Genomic DNA, 19,221 nt, shown 5'->3' with positions numbered 1-19,221 from the left:
GTTACGATAATAGATCGATGTGCGAAGCCATTTAACTCCTCATATCTCTACTAAAAGTCCCAAAATGGTAGATAACAAAAGGCTAGAATGGTCTCTTTGTCCCCGCAGTCAAGACTTAAGGAATTCTTTACTGCCACGGGAACTGAAGGAAAGATAACATCCAGATAAAGGTTGATAGAAAACCGGCTCTGGTTCCCTGACGTTCGCTAGGACGCATTCCAACATACCACTTGTGACACGGAGATCCTGACGTCATAAGAATAGGCAATATGTGGCCATGTCCACAAGAACGACCAGCCGGCAAAAGGGACATACATCTTAACCAGTAACGACAAGGTGGCAAATGGTCGAAGTGGCGAAAGGAACATTAACAAGAGTGGGAGGAAGAAGGAAGGGCGATGGGAGGAAATAACGGGGGATGAGAATAGTGGAAAATCCTATCACAAGGGGATCGATCCTTCGCCTCTCGAATTCCTCGGGCATGACACTGTCTGTCTGTGGCACTGAGGGAATCTCTTAAGCAAATACGAACTTCAATGGACGGATCGTGTCTTTAGAAAATAACGAATACTAGATAAACTGTGTCTCACAATAACCAGGAGGGAGGACAAGGATGAAGGACCCACACACATATACGAGTGTAGGGACAGAGTAACTACTGGACATAACATGAAAGTAATTAAGAAACTTGTAAATAACGACGTAAAGAAATCCTTTCATAGTATAGGAGTGGTGGGTGATTAGGGCACTTTGACTGAGGATGTGTATAATGGAGACAGCATACATGAATGAATTCGGGAGGATGTATGATGGATACAAAGTGTTCAGATGAGGACCACACGAGTGTTAGAAACCCCCTTCCCTGTACACTCTAATAGGTAGATAAAGAGCGCAACTACCTGTTGCTTTCACTTAAGAGTGTCTCATTCTTGAAGGTTCTGAAGACACTTGCAAGCCAGGCCTACTGCCTCACAATAGGGGAGAATCTAGTGACAAAGGACAAAATTACAAACATTATCTTCACATATGATCATGTGCGAATTTATGGAAAGGATCATAGAGGTTGAGTCTACTCTGCACAACTGTACAACGTGAGCCATATGTATGTATGTATGTATATATATATATATATATATATATATATATATATATATATATATATATATATATATATACATATATGATGCCATTATCGAGAATATAGATGACAGTCTTAAGCTGGGAACTTTACAAGATGGCAATATTTGGCGTGGCCAGAGCTGAGGCAAAGCAGAAAATCCATCCAATCAAAAAGTTTAAAAGCCTCTGCTCCAGGCGATATATTTCACGCCAGGAGGGGGGGGGGGGGATGAAGGAACCAACAGGGCGACAACACTTCGAAACCCGAGCGTGAATATGAATGAGAAGGTGAGGAACAACGATGTATCTACGGGGGAAAAGGGAAAAAAGATTATGTATATATTCGACAGACGATCCTGAGAAGACGAAGGACTTTGAGTGACCATCAGTCTGAAGCTGTCGACATCTTTTAGCTCCCAAGTCCCTCACGTGCAGCGAGGAACGTCCCTGAGTGTTTACAGGTAGCGGAGGGGGGAGAAAAAAAGGAAAAGGGAAAAGAAATATCCAAAATTTCATGAATATAAATTAGGAAAGGATCTACGCTTGTTGGGGATGATGACAAGATGCCTGTGGTGGGTGGGCACGGTGGTGGAGGTGTGGTGGGGGTGTGTGTGGAGGCGGGGGGAGCTGGGTGGAGCAAAGGCGCTATGCAGTAACCAGCCACACTACTCCCCTAATGAGCCAAACGAAGTACATGGCTCCAGGGGCAATATTAACAAGTGAAGTAATAACATGAATAAACCATGATCGAGGACCTAATTATTATCAACAATGACTTGAAGTCATCATATTTTCTTTAAGGGGCCAGATGATGTATTCTTGTCATATATCTTTTAAGGAAAAGCTCTAGGGTATAGTGTTGGAAGTGGAATTAAGATGTATTATTATTATCATGCTTTTTCACATGGACCAAAGGATGAGAGGTCTACATATTTCTAAATATAACTTTTCGTGTGTGTGTGTGTGTGTGTGTGTGTGTGTGTGTGTGTGTGTGTGTGTGTGTGTGTGTGTGTGTTTAGAGTTATGTATACCTAAAGTGCTCTAATCTCTTTGTTTACCCTCACGCTACCATCGAAAAACCATCTTTTCCTGATGATTTTTGACGTCCCTTACCCATACATGTATTGGAATACCAGATATTTTCCCCCTTTCCTACAGTGAATGTGGGATATTGGTTTGTGTACCTGGATAGAGAGAATGGCCCATACTGTGGTCTGTATCTGAGGAGAAAGTGTAGCTAAACTACTTATGTCACTCCTGTAATGTGTTTCTTTTCGTGTTTGTGGTTGGCTAATGTGGTTTATGTTGGTTTATACGTTTATGTGGGTCTATACCTAACTTATCTGGCTTTCTTATGTATACCTGGTCTATCTGTTTTGTATACCTGGCTTATCTTTCTTTCGAGGAACTGGGTAAGCCCATGGCAAGCTTGCGACACGACACAAACCAAGCCAGATGGCCTGCATCACTCTTCTGTCTCCTCTCTCTCGTCCCTCGCCTCTCTCGAACAGAAAAAAAAAAATATACATAGGGAGTGTCGGAGGAAAAGGTAGAAAGATGAGCGAGTGGGGAGAAAGAGATAAGAAAAAAAACGCAGACACCGAATTGGCCACTTACACAGCAGGCGGAGACATAAGGTAAGGGAAAGACAGTCGGTGCGCACATCACTCCAGACCAGCCCGGCAAAACGACACCACGTCTCACACATTTGGCCCACTCTTTAATCTTATTTTATCATTTAAACTCTGAAATTGCTGCAAGAAGTGGCTGAGGAGCAGCGGGACCGGCGGAACTTGGCGCAATTGGGCTCCCAGAGGCGTGAAGTTTTAGGGGTTTCAGGTTTTGTGTCGAGGTTGTTCACAAGGAGTTCCTGTGGCCCCATGACCTTCCTTCACCCTCCAGTCCCCACACCCCTCTCCACCGGCTGACACTCGCTTGAGGAGGACCTTCTCTGGTCATGATCCTCTCTCCAAGGCTGACACTTGCTTGAGGAGGACCTTCTCTGGTCATGATCCTCTCTCCAAGGCTGACTCTAGCTTGAGGAGGACCTCCTGTTTCCATGGCCTCCTCTCCCTCCCTGACGCTACCTTGAGGAAGACCTCCTCGCCTGGTTATGAGCAGCCCTTCCTGGCTCTCGCTACCTTAAAGGTAATATCCCCCAAGTGTTATGTATATGTGAGCATATCCTACCATCTCTACAGGAGCGGCGTCTGTAGTAGGAGCAGCAAAGAAATGTAGAATCCTTTGGAGCGAGAAGTTCTTTGACAAGACTGTACTCCCGATGTTTATTTTCCTTCGCGTTTTCGCTTCAAGAAAGTGAAATCCGGTAACACACACACACACACACACACACACACATAAATAGATACATATATATGTATAAACTTCAATGCTATCACGTAATCACGTTTAAGATTTACGTCTATAAGTTTTAACTGATCACGTGTTATCACAAGGTATACGTAATCCAATTCCCTCGTGGGGTCGACTCTCCGCCCGCGCACGGCAGCGTTCGTAACGTCATTCATTTGGTTCCTAGAAAGAGGATTCGATTCCCCGGGGTCATTAAACTAATTAATACAATTCCAAGGATTGCAAGACGCCCGGCGGGAACTACGATGGGAAAATAATTTTCCAGTAAGGTCAGTGTATACGTATAAAAAAAAAAAAAGATATATCAATTTACTAATTTTGTTGTAATTGGGAGAGAAATATTAAATGTTTGGGTCATTTACTTCCAGTTGGAATAAGGAAGGTGATATCTTATGATTCAGTTCATACTGTGTGATAACAACGTGTTTGTTCGATCTAATTGTATCATACGGATGGTAGATTAATTCTCCGAGGGACTGATAAGATAACATTTATTATTATTACTGTGACGTATCTGATCTCAAGATGCTGAAGCCTTTGGTATTAGCGTTCGATAAAGATTGCTTTTCTGGGTAAGCTTCCGCTCCCGTGTCTTATGAGGAAGATTCAACCTGTTAGCATCAGGGAAAATGGGATGTGGAGATGTAAACAAGTCTATGAACGAGGTACGGGGTTAAGAAAATGGAATGAGGGAAAAGATCATGGAAAATATGTCCCTCTCCTGGTCAAGGTGGCTGTGTTTTTCCTTCTCTATCTACTTTTAGAATCTATTTTCTATTACCGATAGTTACCCTAATTGCAAAGAAGTGATTCTATTCTTTTGGTGTTTAGTTCTACTTTAGCTTAGGTTGGTGTGTGTGTGTGTGTGTGTGTGTGTGTGTGTGTGTGTGTGTGTGTGTGTGTGTGTGGGTATTCAACTGTTCTCTGAAAATCCTTTCAAATCGAATTATGAGATTTTTCCTTGCTCGCTGCTGCCATCTGGTGGGCAGTCCCCTTAATGCCTCTTTCTCCCCCCAAAAAAACATCTGGGGCTGTAAACTCCCCCTTAGTGAAACAGTCGACAGTATTTTCTGAAATGAAAAAAAAACTGTCTAAGGTTTCGGGGTGTCACTTGGTCTCCCCCAAACATCCCGCGTCCAGATTTTCCAGTCTGGAATTCTCCAGTCGTGCTTGGTACCTCCAGTGGGGCGTCCATAACCCGAGGGTCGAGTGGGCGCTGGAAGCCTCGGCCTCACGTGGGGAAATGAAGACAAAGTGAGGGAGGAGGAGGAGGAGGAGGGAAGAAGACAGATCTCCACACCAGTTGGTTTATTCACGTTGGGGGACTCCTGAGCATTGTGAGTCTGAGCGTTGTGAGTCTCTCATATGATGATTGATTGACTGCTCCCCAGCGGGGGGGGGGGGGGGAGAGATAGAGCGAGATAGAGCGAGATAGAGCGAGATGAGAGAGAGAGAGAGAGAGAGAGAGAGAGAGAGAGAGAGAGAGAGAGAGAGAGAGAGAGAGAGAGAGAGAGAGAGAGAGAGAGAGAGAGAGAGAGAGAGAGAGAGAGAGAGAGAGAGAGAGAGAGAGAGAGAGAGAGAGAGAGAGAGAGAGAGAGAGAGAGAGAGAGAGAGAGAGAGAGAGAGAGAGAGAGAGAGAGAGAGAGAGAGAGAGAGAGAGAGAGAGAGAGAGAGAGAGAGAGAGAGAGAGAGAGAGAGAGAGAGAGAGAGAGAGAGAGAGAGAGAGAGAGAGAGAGAGAGAGAGAGAGAGAGAGAGAGAGAGAGAGAGAGAGAGAGAGAGAGAGACCGGGGTCATCTCCATAATGTGTTGCTTGGGGGGTCCATGTAATGTGTATTGACTAAATCCTCACGTAACCTACATGGGTTGTTGGTGTGTTACTTAGGAGGAGCCTGTGTCACTCACATTCTCCTTCTGTCTATCTATCTCGATAGATAAAGTTTCCATCGTGTTGAGTAGCGTATATATATATATATATAGAGAATGATTGTGGAGATAAAGAAGTCCCTTGATACAAAATCTGTACGTGATACAGTATGTTTCCCTGGACGACGAGTGAATATATACCAAGCCTTCTCTCTGGCTGGCTGGACCCCACGACTGTACTAAATGTACTTCATCTGAATTGCTTTTCTTGCCATGAATTGCCTCAGGACAGCCATGAGAAGTGCTTTACTTACAACAGGTTCCCTATGTGTCTGGTAATGGCGATGCCCCCATGACAAACCAGAGGCATCAGAGAATAACAAGTGAACTAGCATCAGCAACACGGAGGAAAGAATGGGTCTGGAAACTATTCCTGGAAAAGCAGTAAAGAGGAATGACTGTGTTCCCTGCCGGCCACTTGCTGTAGGCTCCTCAGCGATTGCTAGAGTTTACTGTCTCAAACTTCTTTAATATTGACCATTGATTTGCTGTTGGTACGTTCAACCAGTCTCCTCCGGAGGGCCAGTAGAACTCAGTGATGTTCGTGGATCTGAATGATTGCGTGTGTGTGTGTGTGCGTGTGTGTGTGTGTGTGTACATGAGTATATACATGTGTTTTGTTACACATGTTTATGTATCATATACTCCTGCCTGAGTTCCCCCTTTACAGTGCTATCCATCCAAGTGCCTTTGACCCAATTAGCTTCCCCTTCTATATATGTGACCTTCTAGTGACCCTTTCCTTGGGTGACCTCAGTCCCAGTTGGTTCTCTCTTTCTGCTTGACCTGCGGGTGACCTCTTCCCATGAGTCTGTGTCATCCCGGGTCACGTCCATCGCCTGGGTCAGACCTCCTCTCAAAGGATTACCCCGAGCTCAGAGGGTCATCCCCCCCTGACATAGACAGCGACCTCTCTGGAGGCCTCCAGGCTCTGTAGGCACCTCTCTGGGGGGTACGGGGTACGCTTCAGGTACAGCAGCTTCCTCTCTGGGGGCATCCAGCCACGACAGCTTTCTCTCTGGGGCGACCCCAGCCTCGGCAGGGTGGTCTAATCTCGTCAGGGATGCCATGATAGAGCCAAGTGGGAGGCGGGGGATATATATATATATATATATATATATATATATATATATATATATATATATATATATATATGGCTGGATCATGATGCCCATCATACCACTACATACGAGTGTGGCTCTGTGGTCACCATGCGACGTAGATCTTAGTAATCATTTAGAATATATTTCCACATCGATATCTACATAAATGTAAGTGTAGAGTACGAGAGCTCACTGTGATATAAAGCAATTCTAGAGCAGAGTGTATTAACTCTGTTTTCTGCGCCTCGTTGGAGGCTACCAGGCCAGAAATGGCCGGAAGTGGTAGTAATATCTTTATGATCTTGTTAGAAGTAATATAAGAACTTATATTCCTCACCTCATATACAAAAGTCTTCCTTTTTTTTTAAATCATTTAGCTGAAATGTAGGTTTAAGAAGCTTGTCTGTGTTCTAGTTAGAGTAAATGTTTCACTGTCCTCTTATTAACAAAAGAATTGTGATAAATCTTTCTCCAGTTCCGAGAGATACATTACTGTATCCAGTGATACATTGCTGTATCCAGTTGGGCGGAAGGGCAACAGTGATATTGGCCAGGCAAACGTAAGACGCCGACTTTCGATGGACCGAGTTAAGCAAACATGAAACTTTTCGAGTTAAGTTGAAGATGACTGGTCGCTGCCTGGCCGGCGGGCTGGCTAGCTGGTTGGCTGGCTAGCTGGCCTGCTTGTTAACTAGTTTGCTGGTTCGCTGGCTAGATGGCTAGCTGGTTAGCTGGTTCACTGGCAAGCTTCCTGGTTATAATTAGCTGGCTGGTTCGCTATTAGTATCATTATCATTATTATCATCATTATCATTACCATAAACTTGTAACTCTTAAGGAGTTAAATCCTATCACTCAAAGTGTTAAGTCTTCGCATAAAAGGGGTTTCAGTAGTAAGTGTTCTTATTAAAGCGGTTGAGAATAATCTCATTAACAAGGTTCCCCTTCTTGTGCTGGGGCTGGTAGCGTCACTGATATTCCCGTCGTGTTGCTTTTAATTAACTTGAGGATAGTGAAGGTAAATATATCTTGTAAATATGCCGTAAAACACGTGAACCTTTTACCAATTCGGGTAATCAATTTTCCTTAAGTTCCCTGACTCGTTATCGAACGTTTGCAACATTATGATGATGATAATAAGAAGATGACAGGGTTTGCTGTATCTTACAGTATATTTCATGTATTTTGAGTCTTTGGGTTTGACTGGCCCTCACCATCAATTCTTCTGGACACCGTTGCATGTCAGTTTCCTCGTCTCCTTCTGTCTGTTAACTCGTCCCTATCTGTCTGTTAACTGGTCCCTATCTGTCTGTTAAGGCCTCTACCTTCGTCTGTCTGTCCAATTCTTTCGGCTTTGTCGTTTTGTTAACATTCCTGGTTTACTGTCTTTCTGTCAACATTATCTCTTCCTCCGTCCACTCTCTAGGTTTTCTGTCCATCTGTCATCCTTACTCCTTCCTCTGTCATCTCTCCCTGTTCTCTGGCTATCTGTTACCCATATCTTTTCATCCGTCAATTTTCCTGATTTTCTGTCAATCTGTCAATCTTATCCTTCTGTTTCTTCCTCTCTCCTCAAACTCTTCGTTTCCCTTTTACCTGTCCACAACCCGGAGTCCGCCTAGTGTTTGCCATCAGCCAGGAGAGACCTTATCTATTTCTCATCGAGAACTCAACAACCATGGCTTCCTCTCCGAGACCAAGGAAAGGAACAAATGAACATCACTCGAGGAATGGCTTCCTCTCCAAGACCAAGGAATGAAACACTCTGCAACAAATGAACATCACTCGAGGAACAAGCCAGAAACTCTTCAAGACTCAACGAGGAACTCCACGTCCATCGCAAAATACGCAGACCAACTCGACTGTAATTCTAGATCTGGTTTTCTGATTCCTCAGATCATCTAAGAATATTTCTCGAAGACAAGAGAAGCCTTCAGGTAGATCCAATAGAATATTTCAGACTCTTCTAAAATGTCTTCAATGGCTATTTCAATCCTCCTTATCTGTTCTTCAACTAGGGCCTGGAAATCCCTCAAGAGCTCCACAAGAATGGTAAAAGACGTTCAATAAATCTTCAGTAATCCTCTAAAAGTCATTAGAAAAAATATACAAGAATTATCACAAGCTTTCCAGGAACCAGTGAGGTATAATACACATTCACAGAGCTTGTTTACACTGTACACTCTCCAGTTCCTGGAAAACCTTACTTCCAGAGCCATTTTTAACGTATACTTCTAGTTGACTCTTCCAGATGGGCGGGGGAGTGGGTGAGGTGGTTGGTTGGTATGTTCTGGTTGTATCTTTTTGTGGCACTTGACACCAATCTTTGCTAGTGGAGGCTCCCGGCAGTGCCACATGACGCCAACCTGTGGGTGGTGGTGCCACATGGCACAAACCACTGGGTTGTTAAGTCTTTCTCGAGGGCACCCGTCTCTAGGCTTGCTGCTCATTGCCACTTGACACCAGCATCTGGGCTGCTGGCCCTTGCCATCTGACACGAACCTGTGGCTTGACAACGCTTGGTGGTTGGGGGTACCTCCATCAGTGTCACATGATACCAACTCTAGGTTTCTGGTCCTACATAGGGCCATTTGACATCAGCTTCCGTGTGGCTGATCCTTGCCACTTGACACGAAACCCCTGACTTTACAGGCTTCCCTCGGCACCATCTGACACCAGCCACTGCGTCGAGTGCCTCAGCCTCCGCCATCTGTCGCCACCTGAGCAAATTCCATAAGATAAAATTCACCATCTGTTGGAAATCTAATTATACTGGAGATTCATCTGGTGGTGGGCAGGTGGCGTGTGAGGTAGCTCGCTTCCTCAGTGTATTTAAGATTTATATTATCTTCTTCTTCATCAATAATAAGTTTTATAGAAGAATTTCCCGTACGTTGATATTTCTTTACATAATTCACTCTACATTTTTGGCTGCGAGATCTTCCCATACACCATTTCTATGTCCGTTTTTCTGAGTCTAACTTCATTATAACTTCAGCTTCATCTGCCAGCATCAGACATCATACCTATAGTATAATTAAGCAGCTGCTTATATCATAATTATAGTGTCCATGTCTTTCATGATTTTGACTTTGCTTCGTGATTTAGATAGTGACAATGTCCAGAGCTCTAGACATGAACAGTCACGTAAAGGTCCATTCTTACCCTTCCTTCTAAGACAGTAAAATGTTCATTAAGTCATGTGTAGTTGTGGGGAGAGGATACAGAGAACATGAGATGGGTGGAGGTATGTGTACTTAAAAAAAGGGTAGGTAGTGAAGGAAGTACAATGAGGTAAATGTGTTTGAGATGTAGTGAGAAGATGAAGGCGAGGAGGTGTATTAAGGGAAGTGTAGTGAAGATGATGTCGTGTGTCTGGATATAGTGAGCGGAAAGTACTGACCTCCAGCGAATAAGTCTCAGTTCACTGAGCGCTTTATGGCTTTGTTCAGGCTCATTGTACGGAACCATTGCTCGAAATGAACGAACGAGCAATCATAAGTTTGCTGCAGATGAAAGAATGCCTCTCAAAGGACATCTGGAGAGTTGTGGCCAAAACCTACGATGCAGATGTTCGCTAACTTTCCTTAATTAAGAATTCAAGCACCTTGGGTGAGACTGCTTGACCTGACTGCTCTCCCGTTGCTCCCTCATGAAGAACGAAGCAGCGTTGATTTGTTGACCTAAGTTCTTGTGGGGGAAATTGAAGACGTTTGAAGAGTTGGGACGACACGAAGTTAAAAAGCCTCTGGGTATTTCTTTTGTCAGTACTTACACGCCAGTCGTGTTTACTTTCTTACTTTACCATACTAATAGCTTTTGATCTCCACCACTATCGCCCGTTTACTCTAATAGCTTTTCATATCGACCATTATCGTAAACAGCTTCGACATGACGTAATGGAGTGTTATCATCAGCATTCATTTGATTTTTCTGTATTCCTCTTGTATTCTTTTGCATCTATAGTTGTCAGAGACACTACCTATTATATAACTGCGGATCCGTTGGTTATCTTGAAGATACACAATTTATTGGCAATCTGTGAGGCCTTATATCCAGCAGGACGCGTTTCCAGGCCGCTCCAGCTGTGGACACAGAAGACCCTGAGGTCTCCTTCCTTATACAGGACATTAAATGGCTTCCAGGCCTGACGGCTGAGCGCTGGAACCCTCCCTCTTACCTTCATGTTGAAGTAATTGTCAAACTTTGTTTACTGTATCACGTAAAGGTTCCCAGATGACTTCAGGACTGTGGCTAGGGTTCGCTGAAACAACGTGTGGTTGGAATTCTACCTTGTGTGATGAAGAACTTATTGTCTGGTTATAGAAAGAACAATATATCTGTATATATATATTGGTTTCCTGTGGCTTCTCTATCGCTATCAGAGACCTAGGATCCTGACGTTTTCGTTACACACACACACACACACATATGTAAATGTATATATATATATATATATATATATATATATATATATATATATATATATATATATATATATATATAGGTCGTGTTGTCAGGCGCCCACACTCTCACCAACTCTGATACCAAAAACCCCAGCCAACACTACCACCACCACTGCCAACACTGATGTCACTAAACACAAGACAAAGAATCAAATCGTTTATCCATGATACCTAAACTCTCGTTTATCATCTCCTGACACCCAGTAAAGACACTGAGACACTGAGACAAAGAAACAGAAGAACACATGGCGTGTTTGATCCTTTCATTCGATTTGTAGGAATAGATTGATCCGTTGGTAACGAGCGTGCGCAGGAACAACCCACTTAATTGAATCCCTCGTTTGAACGGGGACGGTTTTCAGTCGGCTCTTGTTTGAGCTAAAGGCATGACGAATCTCTTCGTCACAGATCGTGTTCCCGTAAGTTTAATTGGATGCCGGACCTGTGGGACCCCGGGCGAGACATCAACCGCTGACCTAAATGAACGAAAATAACAATATTTCTTTTCGACGCACGTTATCGAAAATACGGGTCTGCCCCGAGAAAAAAACTTTTTTTCTAAATCCTAATTTGATTCAAATATTATTTTCTCACATTCTGAGTTATTAAGTCATGCCAGACATCATGGATTTGCATCAGTCTTATGCTTAGGTATATATAAAGATGGGCCAACAAGGTAAAATTCGTGCAATACGACGTATGATTGGAGTACACAAAAATGGGTTCTGAGTACACATGGCTCGAGGGTTGCTTTGGTTTAATGCATAATGTAATTACTTATCTGTGCTGTACGTAGAGGGGGAAGGGGGTGGAGGGGTGTTACATTATTAGGTCCCCATCTACACACAACACCACTACAATCCGTCATCACCACACACCACCACTGCTGCACCACTACATAACACCACCATCACCAACCATCACCACCACCACACTACCACTGCAGCAACCACTACATACGCACTGACCAAACAGGTGAGACAAACATATAATTCACAGAAAGTATAGCAGCCCCACTACATCATGCTAGCATTAATGATTAGCAGAACCACTCGAATTACTGTAATGGCATCAGAAGTTATAGGACCCCACATCTATATAGCCTATAACATTATACCTGCTGTATATATCGGAGAGATGTAGGTATAGATAGTAGCTATAAATATAGCCAGACTCCGCTAACTTCTCGGAATTCATCGCTATTAAGTTTCTCATTCTCGGCTCCTTTTTTATGATAACGTTTTTATCATCCCGTTTACTTATTAGCTACTTATAAAGTCTAGTTATTCTTTTCCCCCTATATATATATATATATATATATATATATATATATATATATATATATATATATATATATATATATATATATCAAACAAGAAAACATGAAGGTACTGCAGGAAGATTGGAAATACTGTTCACTGTTTTAACAGTTAAAAGACTTAGCAAGAGTGATTGAACACAGTACATGGTCAAACAAAAATATACAACTCCTCACACGATATGATGGAGCCAAATAACACAATTACGAACTTGTAAAGATACACAGTGACAGCTCTGTGCTAACACCTACCTCAGGCAAAATCTAGTCGTAGGTACTCCAAGGTAGGCAGGTAGGTAGGTAGGTAGGTATATATGTAGGTAGCTACACCTACGCTCCTACTCACACACATGCCCTACAGTCACGGAAAAACTCCTTACTCTATCAATCAACTTTTCGTTTGTGCTGTACACTCACGCAACCTTCCACAGAGCGCCTATATCCAACCCCCTCATACTTTTTCTACAGTACCATAAATGCTCTCTCCCGCTCTCTCTCTCTCCCTCTCTTTTATATATATATATATATATATATATATATATATATATATATATATATATATATATATATATATATGTATTCGTGCTTCAAAAATTAAAACATCTGTATGTTCCTGTTTCTTTTGCCTCATGAGTGACGAACATGAGACAGCAAGACAATGCGTCTCGTCCCTCATCACCGGCACAATCTTTCTCCACATAACCTCATGATTGTCCTACTCATGTGACTTGGGGATTGCCTTCCCCTGCCTCATTCTTGGTCTTGCTTAAGCCACGACTCTGTGCCTTACGGCCACTAGACGAAGGGAGAGATTGCTCTTAGCACTGTATTCGTGCATCAGAATTCTTGATGTCTGTCTGTCTGTCTGTCTGTCTCTCTCTCTCTCTCTCTCTCTCTCTCTCTCTCTCTCTCTCTCTCTCTCTCTCTGGACATTTTGCCATGTGATGTACATATTGAACGTTCTTCTTCCTTATCTCTAATTGTGATACATGATACACCTCTCTCTCTCTCTCTCTCTCTCTCTCTCTCTCTCTCTCTCTCTCTCTCTCTCTCTCTCTCTCTCAGTCCACTGACGACGACGACCCACCCACCCCTCAACCTCCACCTGGTCTTCTGGCTCAACATATTTGAGACCCCCCCCTCTCTCCCTCTCCTCCTGCAAGTGGAAAGTCTGGGGAATTTTTATACTGACTCACTATTTTTTCATTCTTTACTGGCACATCTGGAGAAGATAATAACTTTTCCTGAGGCCACTCGTCCATTGAGAAGATTTTCGAAAATGTGTAAAAGTTTCGCCATGAAGATCCTTGTGGCTCTAGCTAATAGACGTTAAGATGGAGGATCGCTAAGCATATTCTTTTTTTTTCTCTCTCTCTTTTAACCTCTAACATTTTTATCCCCCTTTCCACTTAAAATTTTCTCTCATTATCCTTTTTCTACAACCATCTATTTCGTATTTTACAGCAGTATATTCTCTCTTTTTCTTCAACCAACTCTTCGACATACAATGGCGTAGTTTTTAGTCACATCCCAGACGTCGGAAAAACTGCTTCTTCGAAATGCTGGAGGTTTGTTTATGGTCGATAGGGGTCGTGTTGTGTGGCAGAGGCTATGGGGGCTTGAGTTCAGGTACAGCGAACCCCCGAGGCCGTCTCATTATGTGACCTGCCTCCTCCTCATAAGGAAGTAATGTTTGACCTCCAAGAAGTGGATGGACGAACTTGGGTACGTCTCTCTTTCTGGGATGTCTGGAGTAGCCAGAAACTTAAACTTGTTAGCCAGGAGAATATGGGAGTAACAGCTTCCCTCCTAGGGATCTCTCTGGTGCTAGTGGGGATTTATCTACTGCTAGTAGGGATTTATCTGCTGCTAGTAGGGATTTATCTGCTGCTAGTAGGGATTTATCTGCTGCTAGTAGGGATTTATCTGCTGCTAGTAGGGATTTATCTGCTGCTAGTAGACATTTATCTGATGCTAGTATGGATTTACCTGCTGCTAGTGGGGATTTTCGTGCTATTAGAATGGAATCATTGGTTATAAGGATTTCATTCATCTTATAATTTTTGCATTTGTTTTGTAAACTATGGAGAAAATGGACTACCAAGTCCTCTGCCATCTGTCCTTCCCATGTACTGTCCTCCAGCAGATAACCTGGTCATAGACCATCAGGTCTTGTGTTATCTGTCCTTCCCATGTACTGTCCACCAGCAGATAACCTGGTCATAGACCATCAGGTCTTGTGTTATCTGTCCTTCCCATGTACTGTCCTCCAGCAGATAACCTGGTCATAGACCATCAGATCTTGTGTTATCTGTCCTTCCCATGTACTGTCCTTCAGCAGATAACCTGGTCATAGACCATCACCAGGCCTCTGTTGTTCCCACCAACCCAAACTAACTAAGATGCCTTTACCAACAGCCGATGAAGGATATGTAACAATCCCACATCATTTCATCTAATCTATCTGGGTTATTGGTATGTTACAACGCTGTTGTTGCATTCCATGGCTACGGTTGTGATTCAGACCTCACAGCGGCTACAACAAGGTTATGAGGTGAGGATGTGGTCATAAAAAGATTAACGACAGTCAAAGTCATAAGTAAATGATCTCTTTCGTGCTCGTTTGTCTTCGTTAAGTCTCGTTGAAGCCGGAATATGAGCTTAGATATTCGTCAGCTGGAATATGAACTTAGATATTCGTCAGCGGGAATGTGAGCTTAGATATTCGTCAGCTGGAATGTGAGCTTAGATATTCGTCAGCCGGAATGTGAGCTTAGATATTCGTCAGCGGGAATGTGAGCTTAGATATTCGTCAGCTGGAATTTGAGCTTAGATATTCGTCAGCTGGAATGTAAGCTTAGATATTCGTAAGCCGGAATGTGAGCTTAGATATTCGTAAGCTCAGATATTCGTTAGCAAGTTTGGTGGGGGCTTTAGATACACCCCAGCGTAGGTAGATAAATCGACTTATATTTCTATATAAGTGGTGCAGCGGTTAGCGGTCGAGAGCATAGGTTCGAATCCTGGTTGAGGCAGTCGGTTCCACAGTTAACCCAGCTGTTCATCCACCCCTAGGGGTTGGTCTATAAGATGGGCACCTTGGTCAGGCTTGGGTATATATATATATATATATATATATATATATATATATATATATATATATATATATATATATATATATATATATAAGCTTCAATTTCTCTCTCTTATTTAAATGAATGATAAATAGTTCAGAATATTCGACCAACGTATACATTTAACAGCCTCCCCCTCCCCCTCCAGAAAAAAGCTAAGGATATATCCATTCAATTGCATAATTACCTTTGTATCGGAAAATCGTTCATTCAGGTTAAGTTTTAGCGTAATTAGATCCAATGTAATCTATTCCTATCGGCCAGCTTTTCAGCAGAGGAGTGGAGGAGTGTGTAATACATTCCAGTAATTAATTGATTATCACCAGAATACTTCAATAATCGGTTCTCCGATACCGCGAGATCGAATATCGATATTCCATTACTCTAGATATTCAAACCTGTTTTCTTTGCTGATGGATAGAAAATGTATCTCCGTGAATATACGCTGAATATTGTGAATTCGTGTTGGTCGTATAGATTTATATGATTCACATCGAATGTGCAACGATTTTCAACTATCTAATGGGCAATGGTTATTGCTGATAATGTTGTTAAAGTTACAGCACAATCATTACGTCTGGTGCGAGTTATCATAACCAGACACGCTGCTTCAGCTATGGTGTGTGGGACTATGATTGTAAACACTAGAGACTTGATCTTACTTACCTAATATGGCGTCTGAGTTGATGACTGTGGCGAGGGGATAAGATAAAGAATGCCTCAGGGTGGGAGTCCTTGATGATAAGAAGGCGTGTATGTCATCACTTGAGGCGGGGGGCCATCAGGCGAAGGAGACTAGGGCACTCGAAGATACGATTCTGAAATAAAAGATAAAAGATAATGATATATAAGATGCCTTATATGCTTCATTACTTTGGAATTGATTGATTTGGAGAAAATGTGATATAGGGGGGTACTGTGTGTATCCAATCGATGCCATGGGAACTGGAAGTGGTGTTATGGAGGATAGATGGATCATATAGAAATCTGTAGGCTAAGTTAGGAATAGAAATAGAAATAGACTGACTTTATTTGCACCGTACTGATTGTAAAGTTGTACATGCATTCGAGTCATATATTTGCTCTTATGTTGCAGTAATGACAGAATGGTCTCTCTCTCTCTCTCTCTCTCTCTCTCTCTCTCTCTCTCTCTCTCTTTTATATATATCTATTCCTTTCGTTCTGTGTCTTGATAATTTTCTTCTTTCTCTCCTCGCCTGCTTTATTTCATTTATATATATTTTTTCCCCTTCAGTAACCTCCTAGAAGATAACACCCATTCCAGGATTTCGGTGGGAGACAGCACGATACAATTCTCTGGCCATCACAGATTTCACAGCTTCAAACACTTGGCTGGATGCAAATGTTATCTCGCACAGTTGTGCAGGAGAGAGAGAGAGAGAGAGAGAGAGAGAGAGAGAGAGAGAGAGAGAGAGAGAGAGAGAGAGAGAGAGAGAGAGAGAGAGAGAGAGAGAGAGAGAGAGAGAGATAGAGAGAGACCATTCTGTCATATTACTGCAACATCATGACCACCTCCCCTCCTCCTACCCCAAAGCTCGACAGCGTCTGCCCATAAACCAAGGAAATGTATCTCTGTTGGAATCTCCCGCGTGGGCAAACTGCAGGCCGACCTCCTCCCTCTCCCACTGCCAAATCAGGAGGTGATGGTCCATCCTAGTGGTGCGAGATCGTCTGTCTGGGCGATCTGTGTCTGGGGAGGGAAACAGAGAGTTGAGAGTGCTACTGCTTTGGGGATATAAGTCGTAGTATGTGTATCTCTGGGGGGCGTGTGTCTGGGGGTTGAGTGAGGGTGGAGTGATGAAACAAGGACACGAAACCTCTCCTGGGATGGAGATAGGGGTAAATGAGTCTCTGGGGGTGTCTTGGGTCGGAGTGAGAAAGGTGGGACACAGCTGTATCCGGGATAGAAATGGGAGAGTCTTTGGGATATCTGGGGGGGGGGGGGGGGATCAGGACCAAAGGCATTAATACTGCTGGAGGATAACGGTGGGAGTTAGAGTGTCTCTGGGATGTTTGAGGGTACTGAAACAGGAGCATAACTGTTTCTGGGATGAAAGTGGGAACATATATGTCTTTGGGATTAAATTGTTAAGATTTTACGGGGCAGTGGATGGCTTGTATTTCTGTCTGTGGGTTGTAGACAGACACCACTAAGGAGTCTGTCTCTCTGTCTGTATATCTGTCTGTCTGTATATCCCAAACAGAAGCAGCTGTAATGGACGTCTGTAGATCGAGAAATTCGACGTCTCTGGCTGTGAAACAAGTGTTGGTGCCTGTGTGCTCAGCGGATTGAAGATAAAGATGTGTGAATATGTGTGTGTGTGCGTGTGTGTGTGTGTTTGTGGGTGTGTGTGTGTGTGACGGCAGCATATCACTGCGTAAAACCCTTTTCCTAAGACACAATTACAGTAATCACAAACGAAAATCAGGTAGAAGTAATAGAATTCATCTGGTGATAATCACTCGTGTAATTGTATCTACCAGAATCATGGTGTCAGTATGGTGTCATCGCACAGTATCCAGTACACTGTATAAAAGCGATGACTCTCGTAACCGTCTCACATGTTCTTATGGTCGTTCAATAAAAGAACAAGATGACAGAAGCTTGCAAGAATAACCTCTCTTAATTGGCACGTTATGCGTCTGGATTGTAAGTGATTATTTGTGCCTACTTGTCGTTAGAGACAGCTCGTTAGGGGGCAGACAGAACAATAACCCGAGGAAACTGAGCCACACGACAGAGCAATCTCGCCCTTATAGATCTCGTCTTGAAGCTTGTCATGATCATTATGTCATTTTCTATCCCCCAAGTTCTGAAAGGCAGACACGTCCCCTATATACTACACATGTTTGGACGGGTAGATGAGACGGGTAGAAGTACCTGTCCTCATCTCATACCACACAGGTCTGGACGGGTAGATGAGACAGGTGTACATCCTCGCCTCATACCACACAGCTCTGGGTAGATAAGATGGTGTAGACATTCATTGTAGACAAAACCTGTTATATTCCTGTGATCAACAGCGTGGAAAAGTACATCCTTGTCTTTAACTGCTGTTTATAGAGGCAAGATAGTAATTTACCCTCAAAATCAGTCGTTACTTGTGCGTCCTCGACAATATATACTTACCCACGTCTCATGATTGTAACATTTCAGTCTGCGGTAAATACAATTCCACCTTTCTGCACTTTGGAATTTTGGTTGATCGATCAAAAGCAGATGAAAATATAGTATATATAAGATACATCTCTTCAAACATACATCTGAAGTCTTGGGTTATGTACCTTAAACAATCGCGTGTCCTCTTTTCTACTGTGTTTGCCGAAAGCTGTTGTGCTTTGTTTTTGATACAGCTAATGCAAAAATGTATATATATACGTCGCATTAACAACAATGTTTATGGAAGAGACGGTGTATTTATTTGTCCTTCATACAGTAAGAAATGAAAAGACTCATAGACATTACAGTACCTCTTTTTCCAGGTATGTATTGAGAAGATGGAGCGATGGACCAGCACAACAATTCAACTGTTCATGGATCTTTGCTTAGCTGGCTCAAGTTACCAATTATTGTACCGTTCTTGACTCCATCTCGATATCATATACATCAATTAATCACGATATTCCAGTATTATGGTTGAGTGAAAGTCATGAACACGAATATGAAAATAGTCTCATACTCTGGACATCATAATTCGAAGCTTCAGCAAGACGAAAAGCTTCGATTTTTTTTTTCTAGTGAAGCGATGAGACGTTCGGAGTC

At 42.9% G+C, this 19,221-nt stretch overlaps 1 protein-coding gene across 1 annotated transcript in view; it reads right to left on the bottom strand.

Annotated features, from left to right (window-relative positions):
• The window catches only part of jumu (Forkhead box protein N4 jumeau), a 267,344-nt gene that overhangs the window by 107,993 nt on the left and 140,130 nt on the right, over positions 1 to 19,221 (bottom strand). Inside the window, exon 2 of the mRNA XM_071660401.1 lies at positions 16,104 to 16,255. The gene's annotated coding sequence lies outside the window, so the exon portion shown is untranslated. The remainder of the gene's footprint in view (positions 1 to 16,103; positions 16,256 to 19,221) is intronic.

Source organism: Panulirus ornatus, chromosome 71, assembly GCF_036320965.1.
Source record: "Panulirus ornatus isolate Po-2019 chromosome 71, ASM3632096v1, whole genome shotgun sequence".
NCBI classification, from domain to species: domain Eukaryota; kingdom Metazoa; phylum Arthropoda; class Malacostraca; order Decapoda; family Palinuridae; genus Panulirus; species Panulirus ornatus.
This window is presented reverse-complemented; position numbering and strand designations above follow the sequence as displayed.